The 14814-nt window shown below is 34.9% G+C and overlaps 2 long non-coding RNA genes across 2 annotated transcripts in view; one reads left to right on the forward strand and one right to left on the reverse strand.

Moving 5' to 3' along the window:
- The first annotated feature begins 888 nt into the window (after nt 1–888).
- LOC123385390 overlaps nt 889–14814 on the forward strand; it is a 30878-nt gene continuing 16952 nt past the window's right edge. Inside the window, exon 1 of the long non-coding RNA XR_006597824.1 lies at nt 889–1131. This is a non-coding gene — a long non-coding RNA (uncharacterized LOC123385390). The remainder of the gene's footprint in view (nt 1132–14814) is intronic.
- LOC123385391 overlaps nt 5519–14814 on the reverse strand; it is a 37826-nt gene continuing 28530 nt past the window's right edge. Inside the window, exons 3-4 of the long non-coding RNA XR_006597825.1 lie at nt 12612–12726; nt 5519–5955 (exon numbers count right to left, since the gene is read on the reverse strand). This is a non-coding gene — a long non-coding RNA (uncharacterized LOC123385391). The remainder of the gene's footprint in view (nt 5956–12611; nt 12727–14814) is intronic.

Here is a 14814-nt window from a genome sequence, read left to right on the forward strand (position 1 = left end):
TAAGTTGGTGTTCCACATGGATGTATTTTAATTTGCATAAGGATCACCTGGAGATATTGCTAAAATGCAGATTCTGATTCAGTCGGTCTGAGGTGGGGCCTGAGACTCTGCATTTCTAAAAAGCTTGTAGCAAATATCCATGCTGCTGGTCCATGGACTATAAGCAACAAAGCTCTGTGCTTTTTTCCCACTTCTGAATGAAGGCAAGCCATGAGAGGTGTTCAGGATGCAGTCAATATGGTCATAAACTCAGAAAAAAATAATAAGTATTATTAAATTCATTCAATCAACCAGTACAATAATTAGTTACCAAAAAAAAAAAAAAAAAAAACAAAAAAAAACAGCAGCTAACTCTGGTGGGGGGATACAGTGGACGAGCAGAGTTCTCTCTACCCAATCAGGACATAAAATTAAAGGAGTAGTTTTAACTTCTATAGCATTTGTTTAAAAATTAAAAATAGAATTATTATACGATTCAATGAGTCTACTTCTGGGTGTATACACAAAAAATTGAAAACCGACTCAAAATGATATTTGTATATCCATGTTCATAGAAGCATCATTCACAATGCCATTGAACTGTACACTTAAAAGTGGTTAATATCATAAATTTTATATGTATTGTATCACAATTACATTTTTTAAAAAAATTAAATGAGGTTAAAAGAGATTTATACCAGGGTGTGAACTATCCAATGAAACAACATTAATGGTATCTTTGGAACCAGATTTGTTTTACCAGCGTTCAAGTTCAAACCAGCAGCAGAGGAAGTTCCAGACTTCTCTTTATTCAGTTCAGACAGAAAATCAATTTGATAGGGAAAAATCTGTTACAAGATGGTCAACAGGACTGATCGGGAAATTCCAGTCCCTGACCGAACACTCCCCTTCCGGGTTCTTCTTCCTACCCAGCTTGCCCTGGGCGCGCACTTGTGAGCACGTCCCAAATTACTACTAATGCAGAATGCAGAAGTTAACAGACTATAAAGTGTTCCCTCTGCTTACCCTCCGGTCTCAGACCTCTGGAGAGTGATCTTTTCGGTGCTACTGGTGTGAAAGAAACCTCCTGCCTTCCAAGATCTCCCGAGTGCCGAGTGCCGCTTGGTTCTTCTGCCAAGTGATCCAGACCAGGTACCGTAACAAATTAATGGTATGACTTGTACTCAGGATTATGAATGATAAGGCTAACTTCGTTATTGTACGTGAGAGTTGCAAAGGCCACAAACAAGAATTCAACACATCTGTCCACATTGTCATCAGAATTACCTTGTATATCTGTAATCCTAGGTTTTGTGTCCTGGCCAAAATTCCCTGGTCCTAACTTTCCTGGAGTTATAGCCACAACTTTCTCAGAAAGCTAAAATTGTTCACAGGTGTATAAATGTCTTATAACTCTGAGAAATTTTTTTATTTAAGAAGATTTATTAAGTAAATCAAAACCCTGTTAATAATTTATGTAAAGATTAATCTGTTGATTTGGTATGTAAACTATGTGTAGGTTAGATAAATATCTTTAAGATTCAGCCCCATGATTGAATATGTAGAAGTGGACATATAATCAAACATGCAAAATATAAATAATTGACTTCAGCTTTCTGATTTCAAGTTGAAAAGTATGTTTATTTAATAATGTTTGTAAACATTCTTGAAATGATTAAAAAATATGGTTCACTATATTTATAAATTTTAATTGTTAGATATATTGGCACTCACACTTAAATTGTTTTACATGCTAGGTTAAATATTTGAAGTATTTATAAATGAAAGGTGAATATACTGAATTTATAAATACAGTTTTAAATGTTTAAGGATATTAAACTAATGAACTTTGAAAATGAACTGATTATCAAATGTGTTTATTCTGTTCTAAGTTGATTGAACATTGATCAAAAGCCCTCTTGAAAATAATTGCTAAAATTTACTACATATGAAAATCAAAAAGCTTAAGTAAAATAAGATTTTGAGTTTAATACTGTAATAAATTTAGTATTAATTTAAAAGACTAAGGAAACATCAAAATATTTTCTGTGCTCAAAAACCCACCAAAAATTTCACATTGGCACTCCTAAATCATCTTAGATAGATATTCAGCCTGTTTGACAAGATGAAGATAGATTCCAAAAACTTGTTTGATGGAGTTATATAACCTTTAAACATTTCCTCATTCCACTTGTGGTAGTTGTGCAGCCAGGACAGATTGAAAGCCTTGAGGCAAGACTGAGGCCCCCATTGGCCTGTTTCAGAGTACCCTGGGTTTAGAGAAAGTCTGAGAAATTAGTTGTCAATGCCAAGCTGGGCGTCAGCAACCAACTGTGCAGCACAAAATATTTGAAAGTCAGAAATCAATTATGTAAATCACAGTTGAGGAATGGATAAAAGTGTCAGAGCTTGCAATGGGAGAGAAGCCAGGCAGATGGACCAGAACCCTAAAAGCAGACAAGAAGCTCCCTGAGAGCAAAGCAAATATTGTTCTTATTCACTGTTGTATCCACAGGCCTTCCAGGCAGGGATCACATCTTATTTATCTCTTATATCATCAGTTAGCATGGTTCCAAGCATAAAATAGGTGCTCAAATATCTGTTGAATGAATGAAAGACAAGATAACAAGGCTTCAAAAGTATCCGGTAGGCAAAAACTAATGGAGAGGAAAATGTAAAAAGAATGTTGTATTTACAAATAATCAAAGAAATTAACATTCTGCCCCTTGATCTGCCTCCTACTGTGGTTAGCATTGATTCAACAGGTAACTGAAAATAGGATGATTGCTTTGAGAAGAAACAAACAAACAAAAACCATTATTTCCACTCCAGTGGATAAGCTCAATAAAGGTCTTATCCCAAACTAGCTGTGTTTTAAATTTGAGGGGGAGAAAAAAAAAGATGATTGGTAGGGTTCCTAGACAGAAGCTGCTTCTGATGGATACTATTTATAAACCAAATGCAATCATCACTGAGGGTCTCCATAGAACTTCAGCAAACCCGATTTCTGGAATAGACAGAGTTTATCATTCCCTGAGACCGGTATTCCTGGGAGTGTGCTCTGTATACCATAAACCCTGTGGAATGGTGGTAATTATTATTTGAGAAAAAGATGTCCATACAAGGTTGCTTAAGTAATTAATTCCTAAGCCTAAAGTATTTGACCTTGATTAACTTTTTAAAACTCCCTGCATGAGCCTATATCCAACTTAAAAAAAACAAAAACAGATATGAATAGATGTTACCCTCTGCCAGACAAAAGTGAGAGGGGTTTCCTCTCAACTAGTTGTAAGAAATGCAGTTCAACAAAAATAAACACAATGGCTTTTTTCTTTGCAGGACTTCTCAGAGTCAGTAATATTTTTATTCTCACTGTGAATTTTTAAAGAAAGCATACCATTGTTTTCTAAAGTTTTGGAACCTTGATTCCAAAGTAACTTGAAGAAATAATGTTTCATAGAACCTGCTTAGACCCTTGAAGCCAAGCCCAACTTGGTTTGGAAATCAATTAATGAACAATTCTTCATAGGGTCTAATTGAAATTTGGCTTTATGGGAGGAAAATTTTATTTAATGCTTTTAGTTCGTTGATTCCACTGTTGGTAAAATCCCCCCTTGAAATACAGCTACCATAGATTAATGATGCAACTTCAGAGAAATTTTAAATGTAATACCAATTTTTAAGGACTTCACAGTAATAGACGAAGTCTGCATGTGATGCTCACATTTTTCAAAGAACTTTCCCTCATTTATTAAAGTCTCTCCAGTACCCCTGTAAAGTAGTCATGGCACACGTATCCCTTAACAGCAGTAGAAACAGAGCTATGGCATTTTATGGACACGTCACATCTCCACTCTGTCTCTTGGTTTCAAGGCCATGTTGTGTTATCTGTTTCTGAGTTGGGTTTGTCTGTCATTAGCTGTGCAAATGTTTACTCGCTACCCTTAACAAGTATAGTATAAAAGGAGCCACGATGACACTGAAATGCAGATTTGAAGAATTAATTTATACTTGAAAAAATTTTCACAGGCAGAACAAGTAGGGTAGTGATTAACCTAGCACCTTTGATTAGAACTTTTTTCCAAATGCGTTGCTCTCTCACTCAGAATATTCAAAGTAATGTTTCTCCCACTTCTGTGTACTTTGTTTTCTAAATCAATTTTCTCAACTTTCATCGATCATGCAATCAGTCAATAAAACCAATTCCCCTCATTGGTCTATCTCTTGAACATCAAGGTAGCCATCTGGTTCTGCAAAAATACATCCCAAAATGATCTAAATGTTCTCTAAGTAATTTCTCTTTCTGAAGTTCGGACGAAATATCAGAAAGGCTGGTCCTCACTCACATGGGATATCAGCATCAGGACCAAAAAGCATCCAAAATTCTTGATTCTCTGGGTGACCAAATCTAAACCACTCACCAAACATCTCTTTGTATAATGGATATTACAGGAAATGTTTCATTCTTAAAGATCCCCCAAATCAAGTTGACAGCTCCATGCTTTGAGTACCAAAAGGATTCTAAAGTAGTGATAGTTGCTGATATAAATTCCTCAGCATTTCAATTTCCTCTCTATAGACTATAAATATGAAATTGCTGATGCTTACAGGATAGGAATCTTGTTTTATTCATTTCATATTTCCCAAGCACTTGCTACAGTGTCTGGCCCAAAATATGGGTTCAAGAAAGGTTTATTGTTCTTATCAACTTCTCTGCCTGACAGAAATAAGTAAGGTTCCATCATTTTTTGGCCCAATCCCAGCATGAAGCTAGACACTGGGAAAATCTGGCTCCATGGTACATGAAATTCCTTTTTCCAAAATATTCAGAGCATCAGATTAGCTGATGACACACAGGCCTGAGATGAGAGAGCACCCATCAGGGTTTTGGTATTTTGGTTTTATAAAAACCTTGAGAAATTTTGTTTTGAAGCTGATAGTTTCAAAAAAGTTCTTTGAATTTTTTAGAACATTTCAATCACTGCTTTTCAAGGGAAATTTTAGTAATTTTTTCCAGCTGAATGGAAAGCTGTGCTATGCAAACAACAAAGATTTTTTTCTTTTGAAAGTTATTCATGTCCTGCTTCTAGGATTGCCAGGGGAATTGAATTTTCAAAAAAAAAAAAATTAACCAAGCTGAATTATATTGTGTTAGAAACAACCTAAACTCTGAAGTTCGTAAGTTTTATGTTTCCTTCTCAACTTGGAGCCCATGGTTTTCACATGGGTTCTAAAGTTAGCCAAATATGTTTGCATGGTCTATAGCCAAATTTATGTTATTTTTCAATGTATATTTATTTTTTACTAATTTTTATTTTCATTCTTTAGTCTTAATGCGGGTAATATAAAAGGGTTGTAAGGACTTGATCTCATGACTGTGAGAGCATGACCTGAGCTCAAATCAAGAGTCAGACACTCAATTGACTGAGCCATCCAGGCGTCCCTCTACTCACTCATTTTTTAACATATCCTTTTTTTCACCACTTTTCTTCTTGTATGGTAAAAATTTTCCATAATTGCATATGTTTTTATCCATATTTTAATTACAAGAACACTGAAGCTCACTGGCAGATAGCTTAATAGAATAGCTCTGCCTCAAATCTAGAACTTTTAAGCTCCAAGGCCTAACTGCACCCTCCTTTCCAGTTCTCAAACTTAGGTATACATAAAATCACCTGAGGTAGTTTCTGTAGCACAGATTCTCGGCACTGTTTCTGGGGATGGTGACTCAGCATCTTCCTTAGGCTCAGAAATATGGATTTTTAACAGTGATCCCCCATGATTCTAAACCAAGTCACCCACATCGCAATTAACTGGATGACATTCCAATTAGGATTTGACTATACCTGCTTCCTCTCATCTGTCCCTAGAGATGAAGCAAGATTATACACATCCACAGTCTCAGCTCCACCACCAATCACCATATGGTATACACCAGAGTAAACCGCTTTCTGTTTGGATCCTGGTTTCTTTAGCCTGTTAAATGAGAAAAATTGTATTTTCCTTAACTCAAAGGATTGATACAAAGATAGAATGACATAATAGATACCACACATTTATAACAGCAGAAAATACTATTTAAATGTATTAAAGATGTTTTAAAAACAAAACAAAGACATACAATACAGGTTGATTTGTATGCTTTAATACAGGGTTGTCTGATCACAATATTGCAAACAATAGTTAGACATTAAGTCTACATTTATAATCTCTTAGACTTACTTAGCCTTCATTTATAACCACTGTGGAGTGTAGAAAATCCTTTACTAATGTGCACACACATGCACTTGCATGCACACATACATACACACACATACACACACATATACATAGGATTGCCACGGCTAAATTAGTGGCAGATTTTCCACTGTCTCCATTCTAGACATCATCAAAAGATTAAAGATCTCTCTTTTTAAGACAATGCAGGTGAGTTAACATCCAAGTGTTACTAACTGTTACAACTGTTACACTCCCACTGACCCACGGGGGGCATGGTAGGGCCCCAAGAAGACTCCATTCTCAGTCATGAACTGAGTATGGACTTCTACTACCCATTACAGTAGAAAGAAGGTTCTGAAACAATTGGTATGACAAAAGAGACTGACACCAAACAGACACAGCTTGATTTCATGGCACACCACATGGAATTTTTCTAAAAATGAAGAAACTTTAGCATTTCCTTGTTATTTGGGGCTACAAAGCCATAAGCCTCCCACCTATCCTGGTTGGCTTTGAAATGAGCAGACTGGCTGGAAAACAAGAGGCAATTTGCATGTGAAGAATAAACAAACAGAAGTCTGCTGTATACCGTGTCAAAAAAAAAAACAGAGTTGATGTCTTTGTTTAGAAAGGAGAAGCCGCAAAGTTTAGCAGGTTAGCAACACAGCACTTTCTCTTCCTGCTTCCTTCCCAATACATATTAGGAATAAACCTGACTTGACCTCAATACATCATCAATAGCCTTCTCCTATTAGGCCTCACTGATTCAAAGCTTTTCCCCACTCCAATATATCAGGCACACAGCATCAAATTTCTTAAATAATGATCTCACCACCTCCCCTGCACCACAATCATGAAATCGCTTTATATTCTATAGCATCAAGTCTATATTCCTCTGCCTGGCATTCCTTGCCTTCCATAAATTTTCTTCCACTGTCAGGTTTCCAATTATTCCTCATTTTGCACTCACCTCCCTACCCCACCCCCACCTCCTGACCTACGCACATTCACACATTCTAGTAAGGTCCTTATCTTCAGTATCCCCCAATTCAGACGCACTCACCTCTGCCTCCTTGTTTTCACTGATACTCAAACCAGGCAAAAAGTATTCAGTGAGACTCCATGTGCTTAAGTGACTGTTCAAGGCTCAGCAGGGAAAGATTCCAAATGTTAACATTTAAGGAGCTGGCCTCTGACATGGAGAGCAAAACATTTATTCACACATGTGTTCACAAATACATGCAGAAAAGCTTATGTGGTCATTCTGGCCAGAAGACTGAGTTCTGAGCAGAAGTGATATATATCTCTTTCAGGCCTGCCTCATAAAAACTTATGATTGTTTACACTGGTTCTTTTATCTTCCAACCAGCTATAGAAGATCCAAGAGAACGTTGGAACAGTGCAGTCTAACAGAAATACAAGTCACATGGGATTTTAACTTTTCTAGTAGCCACCCAAAGTTTAAAAGTAGAGGTGAAATTAATTTTAATGATGTTTTTTATTTAACCTAATATATATATATATATCAATATATATAATATATGTATAAATATTTAAAAATATATACATTTCCACATGTAATTAAAAAACTACTAGTATTCTACATTTTTAAAAAATTCTAAGTTTTCAAAATCTATGTGTATTTCACACTTCCAGTACATCTTAGTTCAACAGTGTCTCACATTTCAAATGCTCAGTAACCACATGCAGACTAGTAACAATCTTGGGCAGCATAGCTCTAGGGGATGGTGAAGTCTCAAGATGGAAGAAGCCTTTTCTTAGCTTATTCCACCATTAGTATTCTCAGTAAAATGTTGAATAGAAGAAGTGAAAGCTGATGATCTTAAGGGAAGAGCATTTAGCCTTTCATAATTAAGAATGATGTTAGCTCTAGGATGCATATAGATGAGCTTATTAGGTTGTGAAAGTTTCCTTCTATTCCTAATCTACCAAGAGTTCTGACTGATATTAGATTTTATTAAATATTGTTCTGTATCTATTGAGATAATCAAATGGATTTCCTCTTTTGTTGGTTAATAAGGTGCATTCCATTGATTGATCTTAAATGTTAAACCAACCTTGCATTCTGGAATTGGACCTGTTATTCATTATATATCATCCTTTTCATGTATCCTTGAATTTAATTTACTAAAATTTTGTTTAGAATTCTTGCATTATGTTCACAAGAGATTTTGGTCAGTAGTTTTCTTTACTTCCTATATATTTGTTTAGTTTTGGTATCAGGGTAATGCTGGCCTCATGAAATGAGTTGGGAAGTATTTCCTTCTCTTCAATTTTATAGAAAAGTGTGCTTAGAATTGATAGTAAATGTTTAGTAACATTCACCAGTAAAGTCATCTGGGCCTACAGTTTTCTTTGTGGAAAAGTTTTTAACTTCAAAATTCAATCTCTTTAAGTATAGAGATATTCATGTTATCTATTTCTTCTTGACTAAGCTTTGGTAGTTTGTACATTCCAAAGAATTTGTCAGCTTCATCAAAGATGTCAAAGTTATTGACAGAGTTGTTGATAATATCCCCTTATTGTTCTGGTAATATCTGTATAGCTTTAGTGATATTATCTTTCAGATTTCTGATATTTGTAATTTGTGTCTTTTCTGTTTTCTTCTCATTAGTCCTTCCAGATGTTTCTCAATTATATTGATCTCAAAAAAGCAACTCTTAATTTCAATTATTTACTGTGTTTCTGTAATGTATTTCATTGATTTCCATTCTGATCTTTAATATTTACCTTTTCTTTGTATTTAATATTTGCCTCACTTTTTCTAATTTTTTAAAGGTGGAAGCTCAGGTCATTGGTTTGAGACCTTTCTTCTTTTCTTTTTTCTTTTTTTTATTATATATTTTTGACAGAGAGAGTGCGAGTGTGAGCTAGGGAGGGGCAGAGAGGGAGACACAGAATCAGAAGCAGAGACCTTTCTTCTTTTCTAATATAAGTGTTTAATGCTATAATTACTCCTTGAAATACTGCTTTAACAGTATCTCACAAATTCCTTACTTGGTGCTTTTGTTTTCTCTCACTACAATATATCAATTTTCCTTTAGATTTCTTCTTTGACCCATGGGTTATTTAACAGTGTGGTGTTTGAGGGGCACCTGGGTGGCTCAGTCAGTTAAGCGTTTAACTCTTGATTTCAGTTCAGGTCATGATCTTGTGGTTCCTGAGATCAAGCCCTGTGTCCAACTGTGTACTGACAGTGCTGAGCCTGTTTGGATTCTCTTTCTCCCTCTTTCTCTGCCCCTCCCCTGCTTGCAGTCTCTCTCTCTCTCTCTCACTCTCTCTCTCAAAATAAATAAATAAACATTAAAAAAATGTTTTTGAGAGGGACAGAGACAGAATGCAAGTGGGTTAGGGGCAGAGAGAGAGGGAGACACAGAATCCGAACCAGGCTCCAGGCTCTGAGCTGTCAGCACAGAGCCAGACAGGGGCTCGAACTCAGGAGAGCTGCAAGATCATGACCTGAGCTGAAGACAGATGCTCAACCGACTGAGCCACCCAGGCGCCAGATAAACATTTTTTTTTTTTTAAAATATGTCATTTGATTTCCAAATCTTTGGTTATATTCCAGAGATTTTCTGTTATTAATTTCTAATTTAATACTGTTGTCACAACATATTTTGTATAACTCAAATACTTCTAAATTTATTTGAACGTGTTTTATGACCCACCTATGATCTACTCTGGTAAATATTTTGCATGCAGTTTAAAAGTATACTTCTATTGTTAGATACACTGTTCAACAAATATTGATTGGATCAAATTGGTTGATAGTGTCCAAATCTTCTCTAATCATACTGATTTTCTATTTGTTTTGTCAGTTATTGTAAGGGGAATGTGAAATCTCTATAACTGTGATTTTTTTCAGTTTTATCAGTGTTTATAGTTCTGTTATTAGGTATATAAACATGTAGGATTGTTATATCCTCTTAATGAGAAGACTCCTTTATCGTTATGAAATGACTTCTTTATCATTGGTAATAATCTTTGCTCTGAAAACTACTTCTTTTGATATTAATATAGCCACTTGGGGTTGTTGTTTTCTAATTACTGTTTCCATGTTATATCTTCATCTAACCTTCATTTGCAAATTGTCTGTGTCTTTATGTTTGAAGTGTCTTTATTGTATACAGCATATTGTTAGGTCCTGTTTATTTTTTTTCATCTGACCATTTCTACCTTTTAATTGACCATATTTATATTTAATGTGATTATTAATAAGTTTAATCTGTCATCTTGCTTTTTGTTTTCTAATTCCCCAATCTGTTTTTCTCCCATTTTCCTCTTTTCCGGCCTCCTTTTGGATTATTTGGGGTTTTTTATAGTTCTGTTTTATCTTCTTTGTTGGTTTTTTTGCCACATTTTATCATGTTATGTGTGACTTTAAATATTTATGTTGCTATACATCCATAACTTATCATAGTCTACTTTCAAGTGATAATACACCTTATATAATGTAAGAAACTTCAAATATCCCTCTTACATGTTTCCATTCCCAACCGTATGCTATGGCTGTCACACATTTTACTTTGACATGTTATAACCCCATACAACATTGTGATTATTTATATTAAAATAGTCATACTTTAAGGTGACTTAAATAACAAGAAAATAATTTGTGTTCATTCATGTTGCTATCATTCCTGATATTCTTCATTCCTTTTTCCATATTTCCATCTGTTACCATTTCCCTTCTGCCTGAAGAACTTGCTACAATATTTCTTGCAGTGAGGATCTGCTGGTAATAAGTTGTTCAAGTTTTGTTATGTCTGATGTAGTCAGATACTCTGATTAATGGCCAAGATTAACACACATGCTCAAAGGTAACTTTGCAAAAAGTCCCTTCTTGCTTTTTTGTTCTATAATCTTAAGATTGAGTTTTTGCATTACAAATGTGTCTCTTGCAGATCAAATCATCATCCTCATCATCACTGCTACCATTTATTGAATACTTATTTTCTAAGAGTCACACTGAGTACTGGGACATGCAGTATCTCATTTAATCCTTATAATAAAGTTGAGGTAATATTATCTTCCCTTTACTTATGGGGAAACTGAAACTCTGGTAGATTGTCATTGCCCAAGTTTACACAATAATAGAGAAAAAGTAGGCCTTTCTCATCTCAAGTCTCATACTCTTAAGTCGGTATCCTATACTACCCTACACTACCACCATAAAGATTTTCTTATTTTGCTGGTTTACCAGGAAGCTGGGTGAGATTCTAATCAACTAAGAGATAGCACATCTTATTGATTTTAAAACACTTGCAATTGGAATTCATTTTATAGTAGACCGTACAATTTATCTTACAATTCCCGTTGGAAAGTTAGCAGTCATGATGCAGCTATCATTGCTTCTGCTTATTCGACATTTTTCAATAAGACGAAAAGAGCACCATTATCAAAATTTGAAGAATGGGTATCTCTAGCTTGAAAAAAAAATCCTAACAATAATAGTAGGATATTATTTTAAGAAAGACTAAGCCACCAAAACTCTTGATAACACACAAGACAGTATTTTTTAGAAAAAACAGATATCGAAGCTCTAAGTTTAAAAGTGACTCCAAATGGAATAGACTAAGTATGAAAAAAGTTTAAGAGCATCTTGAACAATTCATTTTACTTATATTTCTCCTTTATTTGCATGCCCAAGTGTGATAAAATGTAAAATTTGTGTCTAAATAGATATCAAAAACTGTTTTCAATACATATAAAATAAATATTTAAGAAATAAGGAAGCATTGTATCATACATAGTTGGCATATTTTTTCTTTCTTTATGATACATGACATGAAGGGTCATCTTAATAATCAAAGGCATTTTAGATACAACAAAATGTGGTACATCACTGGACAAGACATGGCTTTTGAGTTGTTTTTCCAAATTGATAATAGAATCAATGGCATCTGCACACATTATAGCCCCAGAACACCTTACGAAAGAGGGCATGTTTTCTCAAGATAAAGAATCAAGATTGAAACTGAGCTGTGCTCTGTGACTATAAAACACAAAATTGTTGATTTAGAATCCCCAACTTGGCCTCATTAATATTATATTGAATGATAAAAAGTATTCTCACATAAAAAGCCCTTTTGCCAAATTTATTGTTTTTATTTTACTTTCTTGGTGACCTTTAAAGCAGGGGGTAAAGTATAAACCAGGCTGCTTAAATAATTCATAAATTGACTCCTATGCCCTACCAGCAAAATCCTTAAGCATGAAACTTGTCAAAACAAGAGGAAGAAAAAAGAAAAAAAGAGGAATAACCCCACCCCAGCTAAATGAAATTCCCTAAATAAAATACTTAACATAGAATAAGATTATGATAGATCTTTCTCTTCTTTCCATCAAAATAGTCATCTTCTAATTACCGAATCAAACTCCCAAAAACATACCTCAGTATCTCTTCAGACATCAACTGTGCCAAGCTATCAGTAGTATGTCAGGAAAGGGATGCAAATGATACGCTCTGGGTGCCAGCCATAAGAGATTATGTTGTCTGTTGAAAATCTTAAAACAACAATAAAACCAACTAAAAATCAGTCTAGTTTTCTATGTCACCATATACCACCAGCAGTTCTGAACAGCGTAATACTCTTTGCCACAGTGGGCTGCTCTTACACATAATTCCCCTTGGTTCCCAACTGGATCATCAGATGAATGAATGAATGAATGAACGAACAAATAAATAAATAAGAGGTTAATGTGAGGAGGCACAGGATCATAAAGGATGCTTGGGGAAGAAGCTTGTCAATCATTCCAAGTACCCTTCAGAAGCATTAACTGACTTCCAGTATATAGAAATCCAAATATTCACAGGGCTACAGCTTCATACAGAAGCTTTTGTGAAAGGTTTCCCTACCCACAATCAATATAAGATTAAGTAAATTGTGAATATCAAGCATTTGTGTAATTAATGAATTAAATTAAAATTGGCAGTCACACACTTCCTTCCTGTTCTTTTCTGCTATCCACCACACCCTAAAGCGGAAGCAGATCTCACAGAACAGCTTTCTCTGCAGCCTGGAGGACTGCTTGGCACCTGGGTAATGAGACAAAAGCCATAAATCCAAGGGTTTTGAAGCCATACAAATTTACGAGTAACACAATCATTGGTCAGGAACTAAGGAAAGTGGAAAAGGGGTGACCTTTATACCTATAATTTGGATTCTTCTGGTCCCTGTGGTTAGGTAATCAGTGTTGACAAACTGTTTTATAGACTTTGTAGACTAGTTGTGTAGGGATATGTATGAGCTTTATTGTTGTTGTTGTTTTTAATTTACCCCTCTGGAACCATGTGGGTAGACAGGTGTTAGGGTTAAAAATTCATATGGTATGTGATAGGATTTTGGTGAGGAAATGGAGCAGAAGGGATGGACATTTTAACAGCTTGTGAGGTTTTAGAAGTGAAAAGGGAAGAGGGAGAAGTATTTTGCCTATTGAAAAAAATCATTAAAATATACAATTGTGCATACCAAAGAATCAAAAAGGTCTAGCTCTGAAGTTAGAGAAGAAATAAAAAGTCAAAAATATTTTGTAAGGACTAAGAGACTGTAAAATGGGGATTTTTTTCCTCCAGAGATTTTCTAATGAATTAGCCCAACGACAGATTAATATTATGTAAATCAGATTAAATCAATGTAAATACAGAGAGAAAGAAGAAAATAGACTCTTGTTGGATTTTAGTTCTTAAGAGCCTGTCTGCATCTGTTCATTTTTTCAAAAACATTTATTGTGCTCTTCATATATGCAAAAATTCCACTGGTGACTATGAAGTATACCAAGAGATTTTTTTTAATTAACAATACCCTCATTTAATTTATAAAGAGGAAATTATATAATAATAATAATTATAGTTACCATTTTTGGAATCCTACATGTATACCTTTGAGTAGGCATTTTACATGGATAGTTTATAATGCTGACAATAATGACACAGAAAAGCAGGTATTTTTAATTCCCATTTTATAGGAACTGAGGCTTAGAGACTCTCAAAGATCACATCCCTGGTACAAAATGGAATCAAGATTTGAACCCAATTTTTTTTTTTTTTGCATTTTGTTAATGAATAACAGCAAAGGTACATGTCAGAAGCACAGTATCACAAATTTAATTAAAAGTTAAAACGAAAGAGAGAAGTATATTTTCAAACCCCCTCTTCTCTCTGCATCCTTTTATGTCTTTCTACATCATTGGCATCAACTTTTATTTTTCCATGCATTTAATAACTCATTTAACAAATATCAGTAAGGCACTGATATTTTACAGTGAAACTGAGGCTCAGAGAGTCTCAAAGATCACAGCACTGGTACATAATGGAATCAAGATTTGAACCCAATTTTTTTTTTCATGCTGCTGTAGTCATATACACACTGACCCATTGCCAGACTACAGAGTCAGCCAATAAACAAGTATAGTGTCAGGTAATGAAATGTACCATGAGGAAAAATAAAGCAGCACAGCAATAGAAAAACAGTACTCTTACAGACCACTTAGAACAATGATTCCGAGGAGGCCTGTCTGGGATATGGCATTGGAAGTGCTGTAGTACAGAGTTATATCTGGAGATAGGCATTTTGAATAACAGGAAACACTAGG

The sequence above is a fragment of the Felis catus genome, chromosome B2 (assembly GCF_018350175.1).
Source record: "Felis catus isolate Fca126 chromosome B2, F.catus_Fca126_mat1.0, whole genome shotgun sequence".
In the NCBI taxonomy this organism is placed as follows: Eukaryota; Metazoa; Chordata; class Mammalia; order Carnivora; family Felidae; genus Felis; species Felis catus.